Source organism: Nycticebus coucang, chromosome 22 (assembly GCF_027406575.1).
Source record: "Nycticebus coucang isolate mNycCou1 chromosome 22, mNycCou1.pri, whole genome shotgun sequence".
NCBI lineage: Eukaryota > Metazoa > Chordata > Mammalia > Primates > Lorisidae > Nycticebus > Nycticebus coucang.
This window is the reverse complement of record NC_069801.1, coordinates 20,563,935-20,584,312: the sequence shown is the minus strand read 5'-3', so window position 1 is coordinate 20,584,312 and position 20,378 is coordinate 20,563,935. Positions and strand designations below refer to the sequence as shown.

General features: G+C 46.5%; 1 non-coding gene across 1 annotated transcript; it reads right to left on the bottom strand.

The window, feature by feature from the left end:
• Nucleotides 1-2,437: 2,437 nt before the first annotated feature.
• LOC128575716 (U11 spliceosomal RNA) lies at nucleotides 2,438-2,572 on the bottom strand. Its single transcript, XR_008377127.1, has one exon. It is a non-coding gene; the product is annotated as a U11 spliceosomal RNA (small nuclear RNA).
• Between the last annotated feature and the right edge of the window lie 17,806 nt (nucleotides 2,573-20,378).

Below are 20,378 nucleotides of genomic sequence, written 5' to 3'. Positions count from 1 at the left end.
ATACACTGGAGCTGGCGGGTTCGAGTCCAGCCCGGGTCTGCCAAACAATGATGACAACTACAACCAAAAAATAGCCAGGTGTTGTGGCGGGCACCTGTAGTCCCAGCTATTTGGGAGGCTGAGGCAAGAGAATCACTTTTTTTTGATACAGAGTCTTAAGCTGTCACCCTGGATAGAGTGCTGTGACATCACTGCTCACAGCAACCTCCAACTCTTGGGTTTTAAGTGATGCTCTTGCCTCAGTCTCCCAAGTTCTTGGGACTACAGGTGCCCGCCACAACGCCCAGCTATTTTTTTGGTTGTACCCTGTTTCCCTGAAAATAAGACATCCTCTGAAAATAAGACCTACTTACAGGAAAGATAAGACGTCCCCTGAAAATAAGACCTAGCGCATCTTTGGGAGCACATCTTAAAATAAGACATTGTCTTATTTTCGGGGAAACAGGGTAGTTGTCATTATTGTTTGGCAGGCCCGGGCTGGATTCAAACCCACCTCTGGTATATGTGGCTAGTGCTTTAGCCGCTTGAACTATAAGGTGCTGAGCCAAGAGAATCGCTTAAGCCCAAGAGTCTGAGGTTGCTGTGAGCTGTGATGCCACAGCATTTTTCCAAGGGTGACAGCTTGAGACTCTGTCTAAAAATTAAAAAAAAAAAAAAAAAAAAAAAGGCCTGTCCTCCACTCAGTGATCCAAGTCACAATGGGTGCTTCCCTTGAGTTCTTGATTATCTACCACTCTAATTGCTTCTGATCTGGTCTCTTCCTCCAGGACATTGCTCACATCACTGCAAGGTTAGTTGAGCTATTCCCCACCTCAGAATCCTTCAATAGCTCCCATTGCTTTATGGGATTAAGTTAAAGGTTCTAGTCCTAGCATATAAGGCCTCTGTGTTAAATTTAAGTCCCCAGATATATCAGGGTATTGGATATCTCTTTCATTTTGCTTGGGCTATTTCCTCTGCCAGGAATGCCCTTCTATTGTTTGGGCGGCTTAGATGTCAGCCCCTCTTGAAATCTTCCCTGATTCTCTGGTAGAACTGACCACACCCTCTGTGCCACTGACTCCCCTCCCCCACCATGCTTTAATAACATCACTTATCGTACAGTCTTGTCATTTTCTGTTTCTTTATCTGACTCCCTCACTACAGTAAAGGTTCCTTAACAGTTCATGAATCTCGTTTTAAGCTGAGTATCCTAGCACCTAGTACTGTGCCTGATTTATAGTAGATGTTCAGTAAATGTTTGTTGACTAAATAAAAGACTCTATCTATTTTAACTTCCGGAGGGTTTTCATCCTTTTTGATTACGTGAGGAAGTCAGAGCAGGTCTTACTGTCACTATTTTGTGGGTGAAGAAAGGGAAACTAAGTAGATAGCTGGTAAGTGACAAAGCAAGAATTTGAGCCCAGCTTCTCTCAGAGGAGAAAAACAAAACAAAACCAAAAAACTCTGTAGCAGATACTATTGCTCTGCTCAGATCCTCTCAGATTTCTTACTAGTGCCTCCTGCCCTTTTCTTGGCTGTTATTTGCTTTTGCTTCTGAGACTCTTCAGAGGAGGAAGGTCCTCAAGTTACTGGAAATCGCTTTGATCCTTTCCCTCTTCCCCAGTCTCTAGCAAATGACTGATTAGATGTGGGGAGTTTGAAAGCCCAACATACTTGCTTCTGGGTAGAATTTATACCCCTGAGATCCCTTAGGGATTAAGTTACTTGAAGGATTAAACTACTCTCTCTGGGACGTTGCCTGAAATCTCATCTTTGTTTGACTTTTCCCCTTCCCAGTCCTGCTTCCCCTGTGTCCTCACCGACCTCTCCTTGGAGCATTTCCTTCATAAATCTCTTACCTGGGAATGCTTGTTCCATGGTCTGCTTCTGAGGTTCTCCAGAACTAAGCAAATAAGCATATGCTTATGCTTATAGCTCCTACTATAAATCAGAACCTATCAGGGGCTTTTACAAAAGCTAGTTAATAGGGGTGTCCATAGCTCAGTGGTTAGGGCACCAGCCACATGCTCTGGGGCTGGTGGGTTCGAACCCGGACTGCACCTGCTAAACAAACAAACAAACAAAAAATAGCCAGGTACAGCCTAGTAGCTATAGTTCCAGCTACTAGGGAGGCTGAGGCAAGAGAATCAATTAAGCCTAAGAGTTTGAGGTTGCTATGAGCTATGAGACCATGGCACTCTATGAGATTCTGTCTCAATAAAAAAAAAAAAAAAAAAAAAAAAAGCTAGTTTATTTACACTTTGCAAACTCTCTAGGAATAAAGTGCATATATTTAATTGTTTTACACCCGAACTAAGGCTCAGACAGTTGGTTAATTTACCCCATGTCATAAAACTGTTGTGAAAGTCAGAATTTTGAACCTAATCTTCTTTACTCAAAAGATATGTCCTTTTCCTTTTTTCTTTTTCTCTCTCTTTCTTTTTTTTCTTTTATTAAGGGCACCAAGACCAATGATCACCAGCTACCCATGTACCAAAACATTATGCTTCCTGAAATCTCTTGATGTCAACTGGACACAAAGAGCAGTCAAGTTGCCCTACACATGCCACTCATGAGAGAAGTTCATTTGTTTTCCTTTTCAACATCTCTTTTTTTTTTTTTTGTAGAGACAGAGTCTCACTGTACCGCCCTCGGGTAGAGTGCCGTGGCCTCACACAGCTCACAGCAACCTCCAACTCCTGGGCTTAAGCGATTCTCCTGCCTCAGCCTCCCGAGCAGCTGGGACTACAGGCGCCTGCCACAACGCCCGGCTATTTTTTTTGGTTGCAGTTTGGCGGGGGCCGGGTTTGAACCCGCCACCCTCAGTATATGGGGCCGGCGCCTTACCAACTGAGCCACAGGCGCCGCCCTCAACATCTCTTGATACCTCTCCTAACTTCATATTTACTACAAGGTGTCCTGAAAGTAATCCTTAAAGTTGCCATACATAGGGAAAATGAGAAATGGTGACTAAATGTACCTTTATGGGGGCCGGGAGCAGCGGCTCACTCCTGTAATCCTAGCAGTCTGGGAGGCCCAGGTGGGTGGATTATCCAAGCTCAGTAGTTCAAGACCAGCCTGAGCCAGAACGAGACCTCATCTCTACTAAAAATAGCCGGATTTTGTGGTGGGCACCTGTAATCCCAGCTACTTGGGACGCTGAGGCAAGAGAATCAGTTGAGCCCATGAATTTGAGGTTGCTCTGAGCTATGACACCATGGCAGTCTACCGAGGGCCACAAAGTGAGACTATGTCTTAAAAAAAAAACTACCTTTATGTACACAATATTCATTATAAAAATTTAAAAGAGATGGCCAGAACATAGAGAATATTTTATAAATATGTTGTAATGAATATTTGGGGGATTTTTTTTTTTTTTTTTTTTGGTATAACAGAGTCTCACTCTGTTGCCCCAGGTTAAGAGTGCTGGGGCATCTGCCTAACTCACAGTAACTTAAAACTCCTGGGCTCAAGCAGTCTTCCTGCCTCAGCCTCCAGATAGCTGGGACTATAGGTGCCCACCGTGATGCCCAGCTAGTTTTTCTATTTTTAGTAGAGACAGGGTCTCACTCTTGCTCAGGCTGGTCTCAAACTCCTGAGCTCAAGGCATCCTCCTGCCTCAGCCTCCCAGAGTGCTAAGATTATAGGTGGAAGCCACTGTGCCCAGGCAGTAAGTACCATTGCTACTCATACACAAGTTATGCTTCAAAAGGCTCTAAGTTCTTTAGTTCATACCTGCGTTATAGTGATCAACCTCAGAAACGCAGGATGGTCAAAACACTAACACTGGGTCACGCTCATAAGCCCTGGATAGAAGGAGCTGCTTGCTTAAATACTGATACCGTTAGTTCCAAGTGGGTACATCAGAACTATTACTGAAATGTCCTCACAAGCCACAGGAGTAAAATCCTATTCCCTCTGGTGGTAACTCCTAGAATTACCATTACCTTTTTTGTTTTTTTTTTTTTGCAGTTTTTGGCCAGGGCTTGGGTTTAAACCTGCCACCTCCGGCATATGGGGCCGGCGCTCTATTCCTTTGAGCCACAGGCACCACCCTACCATTACCTCTTAAATCATAGATCCTAGAGCACCAAATTTACAAAAATTCCACTAAGAAATCACACTTAGTTCAGAGGCTCCCAAGCTGGAGTTCCATGTCAGAGAAGGTGGTAATGAATACTTTCAAAATGTGTAGTTAAAATCATTCAATTAGGCTTGGTGCCTGTGGCTCAAGTGGCTAAGGTGCCAGCCACATACACCTGAGCTGGCAGGTTGGAATACAGCCTGGGCCTGCCAAAAAACAGTGACAGCTGCAACCAAAAAATAGCCAGGCGTTGTGGCAGGCTCCTGAAGTCCCAGCTACTTGGGACGTGGAGGCAGGAGAATCACTTGAGCCCAGGAGTTGGAGGTTGCTGTGAGCTGTGATACCACATCACTGTACGCAGGGCAACAGCTTGAGGCTCTGTCTCAAAAAAAAAATCAATTACTTGTAAAAGAAAATATTTTCACTCATATTAACCCTTTTAATCCTCATTACAACCCTTTGAAGTAGGTACCACATTATTTCCATTTTACAGATGGAGAAGTTGACTTACAGAGACATCGAATAATTTGCCCAAGGAAACAAATAGCAGAGATGGGTTTGAATCCGGGTAGACTGACTCCAGGGCCTGTACACTTAACTATCCTGCTGTATGTTTGCAGTTAATATGAACTCTGTTTCCCCAGTGCCTTCTGTGTGCCAGGTCCCCAGCTAAGCTCACATGGTACTTTCTCACAACTGAGCTGTTCTTTGCAGATGGAAAAGCTCAGACTTAAAGGGGACTGAGGAAGATTTTGAGGGTGATGAATACGCTCGTTATCTTTATTGTGAGGATGGCTTCATAGGTGTATACAAACATTAAAACTCATCCAACTGTTGGGTGGTGCCTGTGGCTCAAAGGAGTAGGGTGCTGGCCACATATGCTGGACGTGGTGGGTTCAAACCCAGCCCCGGCCAAAAACTGCAAAAAAATAAAAAAAATAAAAAAAAAACTCATCCAACTATATCCTTTGAGACCAGATGCGGTGGCTCACGCCTGTGACTCAACATTTGGGAGGCTGAGGCTGGTGAATTGCCTGAGCTCACAGGTTTGAGACCAGCCTGAGCCAGAGTTAGACCCTGTCTCTAAAAATAGCCAGGTGTTGTGGTGGGCTACTCAGGAGGCTGAGGCAAGAGAATCGCTTCAAACCAAGAGTTTGAGGTTGCTGTGAGCTATAACGCCATGGCACTCAACCCTGGGGCAACTGAGTGAGACTCTGTCTCCCTAAATATATAAATAAATAAATAAAAACGATGCAGTAACAACTAGATAGCCATAAGGAAAAAACAAATCTCAACTCTTGTCGCCTACCCTACTCACATGATATATGTTTCATACAATAAAAAGTGAAATTGAAATGGATCATAGACATAATCCTAAGAGCTAAAAATCTTTGAGACCTTAGGGTAGAAAAATCTTTTTTGTTTTTTCAGTTTTGGGCCAGGGCTGGGCTTGAACCCACCACCTCCAGCATATGGGGCTGGTGCCCTGCTCTTTTGAGCCACAGGCGCCACTCGGAAAAATCTTTCTTCACACTTGATCTTAGCCAAAAGGCTGAGAAGCTATGGGAAAAATCTTTCTTAAAACTAAAAATAAAGAGCAGCACCTGTGGCTCAAAGGAGTAGAGCTCAGGCCCCATATGCCGGAGGTGGTGGGTTCAAACCCAGCCCCGGCCAAAAACTGCAAAAAACAAACAAACAAAACAACTAAAAATAAAATTAATTGTAAAAAAAAACTTGATAAGTTGGACTTTATTGATATTAAATCTACTCTTCTGTAGACATCATTATGAAAATGAAAATGGAAGCCAAGCTATAGACTGGGGAAAGTATTTGTAATATGTATTTCTAAAAACAGACCTGTATCCAGAATATGGAAAGAATTTGTGAACTCAATAACTAGACAACCCAACAAGAAAGAGACAAAAGATTTGTACATATGCTTCTCGAAAGAAGATATGTGAACAATCACCAAGCGCATGAAAAGATGTTCAGCATCATTAATCATCAGGCAAATGCAAATTCAAATCACAGTGAGATATCTGTACACATCCGTAAACAGACTGATAATACCAAGTGCTGGTGAGGATGTGACGCAACTGAAACTCTCATGTTTCTGGTGGGATATAAAATGGTATGTATGCTACTTATGCAATCCTCTTGCCTCAGCCTCCTGAGTAGCTGGGACTACAGGTGTGGGCTACTCGGGCTGGCTAGTTTTTCTATTTTTTTTTTTAGTAGAGACAGGGTCATTCTCTTGCTTAGGCTGGTCTTGAATTCCTGATCAGCCTCCCAAAGTGCTAGGTTCTTTTCTTTTCTTTTTTTTGAGACACAGCCTCACTTTGTTGTCCTCGGTAGAGTGCTATGGTGTCACAGCTCATAGCAACCAACCTCAAACTCTTGGGCCAAGTGATCCTTTTTTTTTTTTTTTGTAGAGACAGAGTTTCACTTTATTGCCCATGGTAGAGTGCTGTGGCATCACACAGCTCACAGCAACCTCCAACTCCCGGGCCTAGGCGATTCTCCTGCCTTAGCCTCCCGAGCAGCTGGGACTATAGGCACCCGCCACAACACCCGGCTATTTCTTTGCTGCAGTTTGGCTGGGGCTGGGCCTGAACCCGCCACCCTTGGTATATGGGGCCGGCGCCCTGCTCACTGAGCCACAGGCGCCGCCCCAAGTGATCCTTTTGTCTCAGCCTCCCCAGTAGCTGGGACTACGGGTGCCTCCCGCAATGCTCAGCTATTTTTAGAGACTGGGTCTGGCTCTTTCTCAGGCAGGTCTCCAACCCCTGAGCACAAGCAATCTACCCACCTCGGCTTCCCAGAGTGCTAGGATTACAGGCATGAGCCAGTGCACCCGGCTTCTTCTATCATTTGATAGCCTTTGTTTACCTGGTGGGAGTACAGAGAATGAAAGGGTCTGGAATGAGGCCTTCTCGGGTCCACAAAGATAGATCCTGGGTGGCTGAGAGGCTATGGATTGCCCAAAGTGGAAACAGACTTTTCATTGATCTCTTAAGGTAGTATTTACTACTACAGCAAAGAAACCCACAAAACAAGTTTACTTCTTGCTAATGTAAAGTCCAGAATCTATATCTCTGATTGACAAGGGACCTTCTGAGTAGTGATTCAACAAGCCAGACCCCTTCCACTTCATGACTTATATGACTTCTAAAGTGGCCATACTTGTCAAAAGAGGAAGGAGAAAGAGCACAGGGAGTGTGCTTGGGAGGATCTTGTAGACAAGTCATGTTTGCTCACATCCCTTTGGCTAGAACTCACCCACGTGGCCACACTTAAGAGCAAGGGCACTTGGAAATGTTCTCTAGCTGCGTTCCCAAGAAGAGGAAACAGACTCAGAGGAAGCACAGGCAGAAGGGGCCTTGCTCACAGCACTTGAGAAATAAAATAATTAGCACTGACTGGACATCTGCTTTGTGCCAAACCTGGTGCTAAGGCACTTTACTTAATTAACTCAATCTTCAACTACACCTCTTCAACGTAGATATGGAGAATGACAGAGAAAAAAACTGAGGTTCAGAAAGGTTAGGTCATTTTTTAAAAATCACACAGACAAGCTCAGCACCTGTAGCTCAGCGGCTAGGGCGCCAGCTACATACACCCAAGCTGGGAGGTTTGAATCCAGCCCAGGCCTGCCAAACAACAATGACAAGTACAACCAAAAAATAGCCAGGCATTGTGGTGGGTGCCTGTAGTCCCAGCTACTGGGGAGGCTGAGGCTAGAGAATCGCGTAAGTCTAGAGTTTGAGGTTGCTGTGAGCTGTAGTGCCATGGCACTCTACCTAGGGCAACAGCTTGAGACTCTGTCTTAAATAAATAAATAAATAAATAAATAAGATAAAATCACACAGCCAGTGGGTGGTAGGGCCGATATTTCAAACCTTGATCTCTCTGATTCCAGAGCTCAGTCTAGTCATGAGAATGGGATTCTTTATTACCTGTGGTCCTTATTTGTATTTATATCTAATCTTTAGAAATCACTTAAGAAAAGCAAATTCTCTTCTTTTTTTTTTTTTGAGACGGACTCTCACTCTGTTGCCCTCAGTAGAGTGCCATGGTGTCATAGCTCACAGCAACCTTAACTCTCGGGCTCAAGAGATCCTTTTGCTTCACCCTCCCCAGGAGCTGGGACTACAGGTGCCCACCACAACCCCCATCTAGTTTTTGTAATTTTTTTTAGTAGAGATGGGTCTCTCACTCTTGCTAAGACTGGTGTTACTCTTTTTTGTTTTTTAGAGACAGAGTCTTCACTTTGTCACCCTCGGTAGAGTGCCATGGCATTACAGCTCACAGCAAACTCCAGCTCTTGGGCTTAGGCGATTCTCTTGCCTCAGCCTCCTGAGTAGCTGGGACTACAGGCACCCACCACAACACTTGGCTATTTTTTTGTTGCAGTTTGGCCGGGGCAGGGTTCGAACCCGCCACAGGTTCAGTAAGTATGGGGCTGGCAACCTATTCACTGAGCCACAGGTGCTGCCTAAACTCTTTTTTTTTGTTTGTTTGTTTTGAGAGAAAGTCTCACTTGGTCACCCTTGATAGAGTGCTATGGCATCACAGCTCACAGCAACCTCAAACTCTTGGGCTCAAGCGATCCCCTTGCCTCAGCCTCCTGAGTAGCTGGGTATATAGGTGCCTGCCACAATGCCTGGCTATTTTTTTTTTTTTTTTGTGGTTTTTGGCCGAGGCTGGGTTTGAACCCACCACCTCCAGCATATGGGACTGGCGCCCTATCCCTTTGAGCCTGGCTATTTTTAGAGACAGGGTCTCACTCTTGCTCAAGCTGGTCTTGAGCTCCTGACCTCAGGCAATTCAGCTGCTTCAGCCTCCCAGAGTGTTCGGATTACAGGTGTGAGGCACATTGCCCAACTTAGAACAAATTATTCTTTTATGCACTCTCGAATACCTAGTATATGTTTTTCATATCATTAATGACTAATAATTTTTTTGGATAGAATAATAAATGTGAAAATTGTTTTAAAGGTATACAAATTCCTTTCATGCCTTTAAATCAATCCTGTGAGATGAAAGAGTTGCCCCAATTTTATTCATTAAAAAATTTAATGCTGGCTTGGCGCCTGTGGCTCAAGCGGCTAAGGCACCAGCCACATACACCTGAGCTGGTGGGTTTGAATCCAGCCTGGGCCTGCAAAACAACAATGACGGCTGCAACCAAAAAATATCCGGGCATTGTGGCGGGTTCCTGTAATCCCAGCTACTGGGGAGGCGGAGGCAGGAGAATCTCTTGAGCCCAGGAATTGGAGGTTGCTGTGAGCTGTGACGCTACTGCACTCTACCCAGGGTGACAACTTGAGGCTCTGTCTCAAAAAAACCTTAATGCTAAAAAACAAAAGTAAAGCTCAAAGCTGTCCAGTCAGTGGCTTGCCCAAAATCACAGTGTAAAAACAAGATATGAACATGGTTTGTTTAAAGCCAAGTCCAGTGGGTGACATGGAGTAGGTAATTTAATCTCGTACTCATGAGTAAAGTGAGTATAATCAAAGCCTTCACTCCACAGGTAAATAAGTAAAGGCAATGATATATAGCAAAGCATTTATTACAGTGCATGGCATTTATAAAGCACTCAATAAACGTAAACTATTAAGGGATTTATCTGGGAGGCCAAGGCGGGTGGATTGCTTGAGCTTATAAGTTTGACACTAGCTTGAGCGAGAGTGAGACCTCATCTCTACTAAAAATAGAAAAACTGAGGCAAGAGGATCGCTTGAGCCCAAGAATTGGAGGCTGCTGTGAGCTATGACACCATGGCACTCTACCCAGGGCAACAGCTTTAATTTAATTTAATTATTCTCAAGAATATAAATAAATAAATTAATTAAATATTTAAAAAACTATTAAGAGAGTTAAGTTCTTTTATATTCCATTTGATTTAAGTTCCATGATAGTCCATTTTTTCATTTATTTATTTATTTATTTTCTGAGACAGAGTCTCACTGTGTCGCCCTTGGTAGAGTGCCATGGCGTCACAATAGCTCACAGCAACCTCTAACTCTTGGGCTCAGGTGATCCTTGTTCCTCAGCCTTCCAAGTAGGTAGGACTACAGGTGCCCACCACAACTTGCAGCCTAGTTTTTCTATTTTTAATAGAGACAGGGTCTCACTCTTCCTCAGACTGGTCTCAAACACCTGAGCTCGAGTAATCCACCCTCCTTGGCCTATTTCTCTCTCTCTTTTTTTTTTTTTCATAGAGACAGAACCTCACTTTATCGCCCTTGGTAGAGTGCCATGGCGTCACACAGCTCACAACAACCTCCAACTCCTAGACTTAGGCAATTCTCTTGCCTCAGCCTCCCAAGTAGCCAAGACTACAGGCGCTCACCACAACACCTGGCTATTTTCCAGTTGCAGTTTGGCTGGGGCCAGGCTCGAACCTGCCACCCTTAGTATATGGGGCCAGCGCCCCAGCCACTGAGCTCCAGGCGCCGCCCTGGCCCATTTCTCTTAAGAGGTATAGCCACTTCACTCCTGCCTGGGCAACACCATTAACAGGCACTATCACAGGGACTACGTCATCGAACTCCCGGGTTCAACTTATTCTCTTGGCTCAGCCTCCCAAGTAGCTAGGACTCCAGGCATGCTCCACAGCACCTGGCTGACAAAGGTCTTATATCCAGAATACACACAGAATTCTTTATAATCTATAAGATAAACTAAAGTTTTCTGATGGGGCAAAAGCTTTGAACAGATAAAAGATTACATAACAATAGTCAATGAGCACATCAGCTCAGTGGGCAAAAAAATAGCCAGGCATTGTAGCAGGTACCTGTAGTCCCAGCTACTTGGGAGGCAAGAGAATCGCTTAAGCACAGTGGTTAGGGCTCCAGCTACATACACCCCGGCTGGTGGGTTCGAACCCAGCCTGGGCCTGCTAAACAATAATGACAACTACAACAAAAAAATAGCCAGGCATTATGGTGGGTGCCTATAGTCCCAGCTACTTGAGAGGCTGAGGCAAGAGAATCACTTAAGCCCAAGAGTTTGAGGTTGCTGTGAGCTGTGACGTGACAGCACTCTACCAAGTGACATGGTGAGACTCTGTCTCCAAATAAATAAATAAATAAGCACATGAAAATATGCTTAATGTCATTAGAAAAATGCAAATTAAATACACCAGAGAAAACCACTTCCTACCCACTAGAATGACTAAAGTTAAAAAAGACTAATAATAATAATACCAAAGATTGGCAAAGCTACCAAGCAACTGGAACTTTCATACATTTCTGGTGAGAGTGTAAAATAGCACAACCACTTTGGAAACCAGTTTAGTAACTTTTTACATAATTAAACATACACCTATTGTGTGACACAGCAATACCACTTCTAAATATTTACCCAGAGAAAGGTAAACATCAGTCCACACAAGGGTTCCTGCATGAATATTCGTACTACCCCCAATCTGGAAAAACATAAATGTCCATCAACAGATGAATGGATTATAGGAATGTGGCATATTCATTCAATTGAATACTACTCAGATATTTCCACATGCCTGGGAATGCCATGGACCCTAAGTAAAGATCCCCTAGTTCCAGAAGGTCTCACTTGACTCTGAAGATTCTTGCAACTTTGTTATGCACCTGATCTCTGGCAGAGCCTTTACTCTCATTATTTCTTTTGGTCTCCTCCACAACCCTCTGAGGATAGTTTGTAGGTGAGAGAAATGAGGCTTAGAGAGACCAAGTGATTTGCACAAGATCACACAGCTAGTAGTGGCTGGTGTTGAGATTTGACCTCATTCGTGCCTGCTGGTCCCAACGCCCTACTTGTTGAAGCATCGAAGTCCATGCAGAGGGCCCAGGAAATGTAACACTCCATAGCAACAGCAGGACTGACTTTGCCCAGATCCAGCCCTGGCAAGAAGATTCTGCAATGGATGAGTGACCCCGGGCCCATCCCAGGTGCAGGCCTCATGCCCTGCTCAGACATGTGTCATCCACCCCTTGATTTCTCAACTCAGCCCACAGCCTAAGGGGTAGGTGTGGAGTGGAAGAAGGAAAGAGAAACAGAGGAAATTGTAAAAGGAAGTTTCAGATTGAGTCACAAACAGGAGTTATAACTCAGAGAGAGGTTCTGGGGCAGGTGGGGAAAGAGAGAAAATCTTTAGAAGAGGGCTCCCCCTTTTCATGGGGCAAGGATGTTTAAAAGAGCCAGCTTCTGTCCAAGCTCACAGGTGGTTCCCTCTTCTTAAAACGGGGGTGGGGGGGGCGGGGGAAAGAGAAGTGGGAGGTTGGAGTCTGTGCTCTCAGAGGAAGGAGGGGTAGTTGCCGACATATGTTAAGCACTTACTGTCTCGGCCCTGTGCTGTGTGCTTCCCACACACCACCTTGCTCCAAAAAGTAGACACCGCTTTTAACTCCTGCTTTAAAGATGAGGAAATTGAAGCAGAGAGGTTAAATGGCTTGCCTGAGGTCCACAGGCAAGCGGCCAAAGTTGAATTCTAAGCCAGGACTGTTTGCCATTCAACAAAAAAGTTAAACAACAAAGCCAGGACAGCCGAACTCCAAGCCTGCACTTCACCACCACCCTAGCCTGCTTCTCCATCTGGTTGCTGTTTCCTTATAACTGAGCAGTTCTGTGCACGCTTCACACACCTTCCCCTTTAATGCTCACTATGCCTCTGTTTGCCAGTTGAGGAAATGTGGGAGCAGTGAAGCGTCTTGCCCAAGTCACACAGCAGGTCAGCATTGGGGCTGGGGTGTGATTGCAGGCCCGGCTAACGGCGTGTCTGGCACTCTTCCCACTATCCACCGCTGCCCTCCCAGGTGCAGGAATACAGGCAGGAGGGAACAGGTGGGGCCGTTGCAAAGTCCAGGAGATGAGGGCCCATGAGGCCCTCCTGCTTGCCTCTCTGGGTCTTTCCCTCTCCTTGGCACAGCCTTCATACCCCTCCTTTGCCTGTCACCTGCAGCCGCCCTCACTGGGGGTGGGGTGCTCAGTTAGATTTCCTTCCTGCTACTATTGAGTCATTTCTTCTCGAGGCCCCAGGAGTTAGTGGGAACCCCCACAAGAAATGGAGGCTACACGGAAGACCCCGATTCAAAGTGGAGGAACTTCCCGACAGTGTGGGGACACTGCCTTGTGATGTGGTGGATTCTCTGTCACTGGCGGCATTTGATCAGAAACTGGATAACCTTCTATTCCCGTAGTGGGCGGAGGCTGGGCCTAGGGGCCTTCAGAGCCTTTCTGGCTGTGAGATTTTATGAGTCATTGTGGGGTGAAATTTAGTGTGTGCATCATGGTTGAATAGGACGTGTATGAGCTTTTGAGCCAGACAGAGCTGGGCTCACGACCTGGGTCAGCTTGCTTAGGGACTGTTGTGGGCAAGTTTCCCCCCTTAACCTCAGTTTCCTTGTCATAAAATGGAAAATTGTTTTTTTTTTTTTTTTGTAGAGACAGAGTCTCACTTTATGGCCCTCGGTAGAGTGCCATAGCCTCACACAGTTCACAGCAACCTCCAATTCCTGGGCTTAAGCGATTCTCTTGCCTCAGCCTCCCGAGTAGCATAAAATGGAAAATTGTAACAACTACTTCATGAGATGGCTTCGAGTGCTAGGAGGACGTGTGTACTGTATATACACTGGTATAACCTAGGAACTGAGTAAATTATGCAAATGGCAGGTCATGGATCATCACATTCTTTGGTGGCCTTTCATTCCAGGGTTGAGTGAATTAAATTCATGTTAACCAAGGTACTAAATATTTGAATACTTAAGTAGGGAATCCACCATTTCTCTGAGGGTTCCTGTCTCAATCAAGGAAAACATAACACAAAAACGGGCAAAACACAAAAAATGTTCAGGAATTTTGATGTCTGTGCCGTCAATTGGGAATCTGACTCTCTTACCCAAAGGGGACCATGTGAGATCCCCTAAGTGAACAAAAATCTCCTCTAAGACCTTGACAAAGCTGGGCCAGGTGGCTCACACCTATAATCCTAGCACTCTGGGGGGCTGAGGCAGGTGGATTGCTTGAGCTCAGGAGTTTGAGACCAGCCTGAGCAAAAGCAAGACCCCCTCCTCCCACTAAAAAAATAGAAAAACTGAGGCAAGAGAATCGCTTGAATCTAAGAACTTGAGGTTGCTGTGAGCTATAGTGCCATTCTAGACAGGGCACCAGAGTGAGACTCTGTCTCAAAAAAAAGAAAACAAGAAGAAATGGGCCGCACCCATAGCTCAGTGGGCAAGGACACCAGCCACATACACCTAGGGTGGCAGGTTCGAACCCGGCCTGGTTCTGCTGGGCAACTATGACAACGGAAACCAAAAAATAGCTGGGCGTTATGGCGGGCGCCTGTAGTCCCAGCTACTTGGGAGGCTGAGGCAAGAGAATCACTTAAGCCCAAGAAGTTTGAGGTTGCTGTGAGCTGTGATGCTACAGCACTCTACCTAGGGTGACAGCTTGAGACTCTGTCTCAAAAAAAAAGACCTTGATGGGCGGCGCCTGTGGCTCAGTCGGTAAGGCGCCGGCCCCACATGCCAAGGGTGGTGGGTTCAAACCCAGCCCCGGCCAAACTGCAACCAAAAAATAGCCGGGCGTTGTGGCGGGCACCTGTAGTCCCAGCTGCTCAGGAGGCTGAGGCAAGAGAATCGCTTAAGCCCAGGAGTTGAAGGTTGCTGTGAGCTGTGTGAGGCCACGGCACTCTACCGAGGGCCATAAAGTGAGACTCTGTCTCTACAAAAAAAAAAAAAGACCTTGACAAGTTGTCACTAATTCTTTGTGTGTGCTACGCAGGTTTGTGTGGAATGCTCTGCCTGCTGAGACTGTCTGTAGGAAACTACCCAAATTTATCACTTGTTTTGTACTGTTTGCCAGCTTGGAAATAGAACTTTCTAACAACTATGTCCTCTAACCTAGACTAGACCCCAGTATCATAGGAACTTTATGACCACATGGGCAGCTGAGGGGAAGGGTAACCAGACAGATCTGTGGAACACGTAAGCAGGTCTTGGACATTCTCAGGGGCAGAGATGAGACAGAACGCTGGTGAAGAGGGAGTTTCAGAATCACAGAGCTCTCGATTTGAGTTCTGCTCGGCCACTCAGCTGTGTTCTTGGAGGTCACTTAATCTCTGATCCTCGATTTTCTTTCTTTTTTTTTTTTTGAGACAGTCTTCCCCTGTTGCCCCAGGTTAGAGCAGCCTTGCTGCAGCCTAGCTGACAGCAACTTCTGACTCCTGGGTTCAAGTGCTCCTTCTGCCTCAGCTTATGAGTAGCCAGGACTACAGGTGCCTGCCACAACGCCCAGCTATTTTTTTCCCCCTATTTTTAGTAGAGATAGGGTCTTGCTCTTGCTCAGGCTGATCTTGAATTCTTGAGCTCAAGGAATCCTCCCCCTTCGGCCTCCCAGAGTGCTAAGATTACAGGTATGAGCTACCACTCCTGGCCTTCAATTTTCTTGATTCTCTTATCAGAATCAAATGAAATAAAGCATAGATTCAGTGTGCTGCTAATTCTACAGATTAAAAAAAAAAAAAGGCGGCTCCTGTGGCTCAAAGGAGTAGAGCGCCAGCCCCATATGCTGGAGGTTGCAGGTTCAAACCCAGCTCTGGCCATAAACTGCAAAAAAAAAAAAAAAAAGAGGCCAGCACCGTGGCTGATGCCTATAGTCCTAGTACTCCAGGAGGCTGAGGCAGGTGGATTGCTTGAGCTCAGGAGTTCGAGACTAGCCTGAGCAAGAGCAATACCCCATCTCTACTAAAAACAGAAAAACTAGCCAGACATTGTGGCAGGCGCCTGTAGTCCCAGCTACTTGGGAGGCTGAGGCAGGAGGATCGCTTGTGCCCAGGAGTCTGAGGTGTTTTTTTTTGTAGAGACAGAGTCTCACTTTGTTGCTCTGGGTAGAATGCCATTGCGTCACAGCTCACAGTAACCTCTAACTTCTGGGCTTAGGCAATTCCCTTGTAGCTGGGTCTACAGGCGCCCACCACAACGCCTGGCTATTTTTTTGTTGCAGTTTGGCTGGGGCCGGGTTTGAACCCGCCACCTTTGGTACATGGGACCGGCCCCCTACCCACTGAGCCACAGGCGCCACCCAGAGTCTGAGGTTTCTATCAGCTAGGCTGACGCCATGGCACTCTAGCCTGGGCAACAGAGGAAGACTCTGTCTCCAAAAAACGAATAAATAAATAAAGCACTTGGCGCCCAGCACTCCACATAGTAATCATTTGAGCACCAGTATTTCATGAGAGGGGACATTCTGTGGGGTGGGAGCTCAGGATTGTTATTTAGGGATCAAAGGGAAGAGTGACTCTGGAACCTGGGGGACATGTGGATTTGTTTCCCCAAGATGTTAGTGGGTTTTGTCCATGGAGCTGGCACTCAGGGAAGTTCACATTGGAGATGCTGGTGGATGAGAACTATGTTTCACTGTGTCTGGGGTCCAGAGAGTTCTTGCAGGGGATTGTCTTGACCTTGTGAAAACTAGAACAAGCTTAACCATACAAGTGTTTTACCTTCCTAAACACATTCATAGTCACTCAGTTGTTCAATCTTTAAGTGACACTGTGAGATGGGCAGGAATTATCCCCATTTAGCAAATGGGGAAACTGAAGCTCAGAGAGGTGAAGTGGGGGTTTGGCTACTGAGGAATCACCTGTAGACACCCATCCCTAGTCCCTAACCCCATCCACTAGCATTTCTTGGTTCTTTTTTTTTTTGCAGTTTTTAGCCAGGGCTGGGTTTGAACCTGCCACCTCCGGCATATGGGGCTGGTGCCCTACTCCTTGAGCCACAGGCGCTGCCCCATTTCTTGGTTCTTGAATCTTCCCTATGGTGCCTGGGAATGCCTCTGAGCACCAGCTTCTCTTCCTCCTCCCCAGATGCCTTTCCAGGCCCCAGGTCTGTGCTTCCTGAGCACCATCAAGTCCAATGCTCCTGCATTCTCTTTCACTCACCCATTCAACAGATACTAGCCAAGGTCCAAACTATTGAGTGCCAAGCACATAAGATAACAGAAACGAACAAAGCACAGCCTACACCTTCAGTTCACAGACCACTGGGGAGAAAACACATCATTGGCTATTTCCCAAATAGTGTGGTGCACAGAGATGGGGTATGGGGGTGTCTGAGGACCCAAAAGGAGGGACACCAAACAGTTCGGGTATCCTAGTTGGCGTCCTGGAGACATCATTTGAATTTTCCCAAAAGGATGAGAAATTAGCCAGGCAAATGTGGCAGCATAATTCAGGGGAGGCAGGAGTGTGGAAGATTCAGGTCTTGTGAGTAGTTTGGGGACAGGTTACCAGAGCTGATACTGGAGCTCCATCGGGGGCCAGATGACACAGGACAGTGAGTCTAGGCGAGGATGCCTCATCTCTATCTTGTGGACAGTGAGGAGTCACTTCAGGACAGATGCTAAGTTAGATTTGTAACTCTAAATGAAGCATGTTTGGGACACACAGACTGGAGAGAATTATAGACTGCTGGAAAGAACCAAAATATGAGAAGGGCAGGGAGAATGGAAACCAGGGGATGGATCCCAAAAATATTTAGGAAGCAGAACCAAGGGGGCCAGGATGCAGACTGCATGGGGAAGTGTGGGGAGTGAGGATGATGCTTACAATCCTAGCTGGAGTGATGGGGTCCAGGGTGGACAACTTTGGATAGTGGACAACCCAGGAAATGTTACACAGATTGGGAAACTGAGTCTCAGAGAAGTGAAACACATATGACACAGGCCAGGGGCTCAGTACCGTGTGCCACTGGGCCCCAACACCACCCTCACTGCTCCTGGGGAAGCCTCCTGGGCTCAGAACCTTCCCACCTGAAGCCAAGCTGCTGTTGAAGGCCAGAATCTCCTTCCCTCCTAACCGGACCTATTCATGCTCAAGGCCCTGGCTTTCCCATCTGTAATGGGGAGGCTGAGAAGTAATGGGAGCAAAGGCCCTGGTTCATAAGGCTTCGAATCTTGCTGGAGTGGCCAATCCTCACTTTCTGGCTGTCATCCCTGTCTTCCTTGCCAGCCCCAGTCCTCCACTCCATCTTTAAATGCCGTGTGCACCTGGGCTCAGCACAGGCCTCCCTTCTTTCTCTGCTCATCCCTAGAACAGCACATCTCAACCTTTAAGTGCACACAAATCACATGCATATCTTGTTACAATACAGATTCCTCTTGATCGTGTCTGGGGACAGGTGGGCCTGAGATTCTGCATTTCTGTCAAGTTCCCAGATGATATCAATGATGCTGGTCCATGAACCACACTTTGAAAAGCACAGTCTTTTGGATTTATAAACTTTCTCCAAGCCAATGATTCCCACACTTATATTTCCAGGGCAGACCTCTCTCCAGAACTCCAACTTCTTTTTTTTTTTTTTGAGACAGAGTCTCACTATGTTGCCCTCGGTAGAGTGCCGTGGCATCATAGCTCACAGCAACCTCAGACTCATGGGTTCAAGTGATCCTCTTGCCTCAGCCTCTCAAGTAGTTGGGCCGCCACAACACCCGGCTATTTTTTGTTGTTGTTGCAGTTGTCATTGTTGCTTTAGCTGGCTCGGGCCAGGTTCGAACCCACCAGCCTCAGTGTATGTGGCCGGCACCCAGAACTCCAACTTCTAATTGCAACTCTTTTTTTTTTTTTTTTTTTTTTTGTAGAGACAGAGTCTCACTTTATGGCCCTCAGTAGAGTGCCGTGGCATCACACAGCTCACAGCAACCTCCAACTCCTGGGCTTAAGCAATTCTCTTGCCTCAGCCTCTCGAGTAGCTGGGACTACAGGTGCCTGCCACAACACCCAGCTATTTTTTTTGTTGTTGCAGTTTGGCCGGGGCCGGGTTTGAACTCGCCACCCTCCGTATATGGGGCCGGCGCCTTACAGACTGAGCCACAGGTGCCGCCTTAATTGCAACTCTTATTTGACATTGCCCTTTGGATGCTTAAAAGGTGTCTCCCACAGGGCTCCAAAGATTTCCCTTAAACACACTCCTCCCTGGGTGGCGCCTGTGGCTCAAAGGGGTAGGGTGCTGGCCCCATATGCTGGAGGTGGTGGGTTCAAACCCAGACCTGGCCAAAAACTGCAAAAGAAAAAAACAAACAAAAAAAACCCACTCCTCCCCCCAAACTTAAGAGATATGCTTGAATCTCCTTTCCTTTTTGTTTTTGAAACAGAGTCTCTTACTCCTGAGCTAGAGTACAGTGGCATCCACCATAGCTTACACCAATCTCCAACTCCTGGGTTTAAGTAATCCTCCTGCCTCAGCCTCCTGAACAGCTAGGAGTATAAGCGTCACCATCATGCCCAGATCATTTTTTTTTTTTTTGGCCGGGGCTGGGTTTGAACCCGCCACCTTCGGCATATGGGACCGGTGCTCTACCCCTTTGAGCCACAGGCGCCGCCCATGCCCAGATCATTTTTAAAAAACTTCTTGTGTAGGGCGGCGCCTGTGGCTCAGTCGGTAAGGCGCCGGCCCCATACACGGAGGGTGGCGGGTTCAAACCCGGCCCCGGCCAAACTGCAACCAAAAAATAGCCAGGCGTTGTGGCGGGCGCCTGTAGTCCCAGCTACTCGGGAGGCTGAGGCAAGAGAATCTCTTAAGCCCAGGAGTTGGAGGTTGCTGTGAGCTGTGTGATGCCATAGCACTCTACCGAGGGCCATAAAGTGAGACTCTGTCTCTACAAAAAAAAAAAAAAAAAAACAAACTTCTTGTGTAAAGATGGGGTCTTACTATGTTGCTCAGGCAGGTCTCCTTTTTCTCTTATCCTTATACCCAAACTGCCAGCAAGTGCTGCTGCCTGCTTTACTCCAGAGCACATCCCGACTCTGTCCTCTCCCTCCCCCTCTCCACACCACCATCCTAGGCTAAGCTCTTGCCTGGGCTACCGCAGCAGTCACCAACCTGGTCATCCTGCTTCCCCCCAAACCTCCACCACATCAATTCTCTACATAACAGTCAGAGTGATCTTTTTAAAATCAAATCATAACTTGGATATGTAAATCAAATCATATCACTTTTCTCCCTAATTAAATTCTTTTAGGAGTTTGTATTCCACTTAGAATTTTTTTTTTTTTTTTTGAGACAAGTCTCTCTTTGTCACCTTGGTAGCCTCTCTGGTAGAGAGCAATGGCATCATCATACCTCACAGCAACCTCAAACCCTTGTGCTCAAGTGATCTTCTTGCCTCAGCCTCCCAAGTAGCTGGGACTACACGTGCCCCCCACAACACTGGCTATTTTTATATATATATATTTTTGTGTGTGGTTTTTGGTCGGGGCTGGGTTTGAACCCACCACCTCCGGCATGTGGGACCGGCGCCCTACTCCTTGAGCCACAGGTGCCGCCCA